The sequence below is a fragment of the Mytilus galloprovincialis genome, chromosome 4 (genome assembly GCF_965363235.1).
Source record: "Mytilus galloprovincialis chromosome 4, xbMytGall1.hap1.1, whole genome shotgun sequence".
Lineage (NCBI taxonomy): Eukaryota > Metazoa > Mollusca > Bivalvia > Mytilida > Mytilidae > Mytilus > Mytilus galloprovincialis.
The window spans coordinates 55442322-55446285 of NC_134841.1; the positions used below are offsets into that span (position 1 = coordinate 55442322).

Sequence of the window (3964 nt, forward strand, 5' to 3'; positions counted from 1 at the left end):
GTATCATGTTCCAAATTGAAAATCCAGATGTTTTTTTTTCAAGTCATGCTTCAATTTTTCACTGCATAATCAACCAAATATTTCCATTCAAAGGGGCTCTGAGGCCATTAAACCATTCTCCATGTATGATTATTAAATTCAACAGGAATTTCAAGTTTCTTGTTAAAAGCTTCTACGGTACCTGTATGTATAAGTGATCTTTCAATTCAGAAAACATAATGTGAATGTAAAATTTTGATCGATATGAATACAACAATGACCGAAAGACAACAGACAAAAACTTATTTGAATTTAAACCTTGTTTGCCAATTAATGCAGATAAAAAACGTGTTGCATTCCGTAGTGATAATTGACCTTCAATGTCAATAAAGACAAAACCATTTCTTTACACTCCTTGTTCTTGTTTTTTTCTCTTTCACACACTCTCCTTAAATTTATCCATATTAGGCCTGAACACTTAACAATTATTTAACTAAATTTGTCAGTGTGTGAAGTTCAGCAAAAAAAAAAAAAATAGAAAATAAATCCTACATATTTTATTTCAATAAGATGCATAAAAACATAACTGTACAATACATTTGATTAGACAATACAAACTAATTTCAATCATCAACAAACAAATAGGTAAAATTTACTCAATTTACCACAAAGACGTCATTTAAATTCATATTAAAAACACATTTATAAGCTGTCTACCCTAATCAATATTAACAATGTTTTGTATTTAGAAGATTCAACTAACAATTCTAAAGATATATAAGTTAAATAACCCATCTAGTTAACGCATGATCATTGTTTGAATCAATTAGCTCTCCCTTAATAACTAAAATGAATAAACTCTCCCTCAAGTATTATTTACAAAAAAAACCAAAGTAAGACTTATCAATTATTCTATGTCTTCCTACTTGAAGTTTACATTTTAAAACACTTAGAATAAAATTAAATTGTCAAGAATTAAGTATACATGTAGCCAACAGTTAATTAAGCATGATATGTTATTTTTATTTCTTTAAAGCACTGTAAATTTTAGTGTGAGCAAACAGATCCAACTCAATGTCACCCCTCTAGAGCACCAGGATCTAAATACATGTCACCCATCTCATATTGCACTAGGATCTAAATCATTTTCACCATTTGCTCCTAAATGCATATTTTACATTATATGAAACTTCGTCTAATCTTATTTGAGCTTAATAAACATGATCAGGTCAAAGCATGAACTTTTTTCTAGTCCTTATCTATTAAATTCTAATATTTGCTTATATCAGTTTTGACGTGAATGAATAAATGTTAAGCAATGGTTAAATTTATCACTATTCATCACATGTGACCATGAAGTACACATTCCTTATAATATATAATTAATGTACAAAAACCTTTACAAAAAAAATGTGATTTTCGTACCTACTTCCTCTTTAATATTTACAGTTTAAATTTTCACAGTTTTCTATTGTTTGCATAAAAACATATGTATGGTAAACAATGAATTTCTCACATTTCTGGTATATAACAGTATCTAAAACTTATTGACCTATTGTCTTTTTTTAATTTCTCCATTGACCATAGAAAGCACATTTACAATACGTTTGTCTATTGTGTTTGCTTCATTGTCTTTTAACCCTAACAAGATGTTTTGAACAAAGAGGAATGACTTTTCCAGATCTTTAGGGTATGCCAAGTTCAACACATAAATACATGCTAATAGGCCACTGTATGCTTCAAAAAAAGAATCACATTTGAACACTTCAGTATCCTCTGCAAAGACACTGAAAGCATCTGTATCCATTGTCATGATATGGGTGTGTACTTTAATAGCCATCGTCGTTTGATTTTCTGCATTTTCTTTAACAAACAAGGTTGCAGCCTTTTCTTTAAACAACACAGCCATACCAGCAAGGGCCATACAATCATCAGCATCTAAAACATATAAAAACTTTGTTAATGTTTGCACATAAACGCATATATATGTAAGACAAATTCAAACAATCTGATTATTCAACTATACAAGATCTGTAATGAAAGAAATTGGTATATAGATAAAACCTTATTTTTATATAGATTAGACTGTTAACGTTGGTTTTCATATTTGAATGGTTTTACTAAAGTAATTTTTGACGCCCTTTAAATCTTGCTGTTCGGTGAGAGCCTAGGTTCCGTGTTGAAGACTGTACCTTTATCTATAATGGTTTACTTTTATAAATTGCGACTTGGATGGAGAGTTTTCTCATTGGCACTAATACCTCATTTTCCTACATCTAATAAGTATTTCAAGTAAAAGAGTTTAACGAGTGTCATTCATGTATGTTTTAATTTTATATTATTCAAAATGCAATATACTGCTATAAAGAGAGCAAAAAAATAACTTGTCCCAGAGGCATGTATAAAGTATTTTCATTTAGCATAATTTTCAAAATTTTTGTCTTCTTATTTTAGCTAATCTTGACTGTAACAGATTGTATTCTTTCCATCGAACTATCAAAGGATCTGTAGCCTCTGTTCTTTCCCATGAAAAGGACTGATTTGACTTAACACTGCTTGCATACTTGCAACTTTCATTTTCTGATAATGACACTTTAAATGGAGAACTACATGAACTTGAACTAAAGGTTGAGTTATAGTTTCCTACAGAACTTTCTGTCCCAGGTTTAGGGAGTGACACTTTATTTTCCCTTTTGCATCCTAAATTAACATCTTTAGGGTCAATTGACTCTGCACATAGAGTAGTCACATTAATGTTACAAGTTTCAAGCTCCTTTTCTTTATCATTTCTGGTTTTGGTTTTCAATTTTTTTACTTGTTTTCTTCTTTTCAAATATTCCCTCCTTTTAGTTTTATCATGTTTACCCATATTAACCTACATATAAGGGAAAGAATAAGAAAATTTAGTACATACATGTATATCCTATAATTAAATTTGTGACACATACATATACCATTTGAGATTTGTAGTGCACATTGAGGTTGCGGGGTGGTAGACATTTATTAATTTTATTTAGATCTTATATAAATATATAGTTATTTAAATCATTAAATCATGTTGGGATGGGATACAAAATTTGGTGACATCATGTGTTATAAAGCAGAAAAACTTATTAAAAAAAAATTATAATCCATCATCCTACATGTAAATAATATATATGTAAAAAAAAATACAAATTTTCAAGCTTTTTCTGTTGTTTACATGTAGTCTGATTGTTATTGTCATATGTGAATGCATTTGTGCACTCACGATGCAAGTGTACATCTTCATGGTACATGTATGTCATAATTAAATTCTGTTCTGCTTTAAAATGTTTCTTGATATTATATTTCATAAGTAATTATTGAAGATATACCATGTAATAACATCCCATATCTGTTAGTTTTGGTGGGTTCATATTACACTCCATGGGCGCAGCCATATTAATTTCATAACGAGGCGTCTTCAATTATATAATTTTAAAACGTTTCGGATTCAAGTTACGGTTTTCTATGGTGAACGTTAAAAAGAATTATAACTATTATTGAAATTAGTTTTCTTATATAAAGAGAAACAAAGCATAAAAAAAAAAGAGACAGAATATGTTACCGCGCATCTCGTTCCCAAATATGGGTCATTAAAATGGCGCCGGCTGTGGGGTGCCGTCTGACCGTGTTAGACTAATACTGGTCAATCATCGGTGTTGCACATTTAATAAATTAACTTGATAAAATTGAAGCATACAACACATAAAATTAAAAAAAAATATCATTGCTAGACATATTTGCAAATCAAACTGATTAATTTTTATAGATTAAGCTTGTTCCACGTGTTTAGTGGTGCTTTGTTTTTCTCAAGGTTGAGTTGACCATCTTATGATGTACAATTACGTGAAAATACGAGATGCTGTGGATCTTTTTTGTGTGTAAAACAAGTTAATACTATAAAATACCATACCATTTAGTTATAATACTTACGGCTTTCCAAAAATCTCAATGAATCAGG

At 29.7% G+C, this 3964-nt stretch overlaps 1 long non-coding RNA gene across 1 annotated transcript; it reads right to left on the minus strand.

Annotated features, from left to right (window-relative positions):
- Positions 1–521: 521 nt before the first annotated feature.
- LOC143072475 (uncharacterized) lies at positions 522–3668 on the minus strand. The gene is made up of 2 exons (XR_012977200.1): positions 3336–3668; positions 522–1917 (listed from the first exon to the last, which is right to left on the minus strand). It is a non-coding gene; the product is annotated as an uncharacterized LOC143072475 (long non-coding RNA).
- Between the last annotated feature and the right edge of the window lie 296 nt (positions 3669–3964).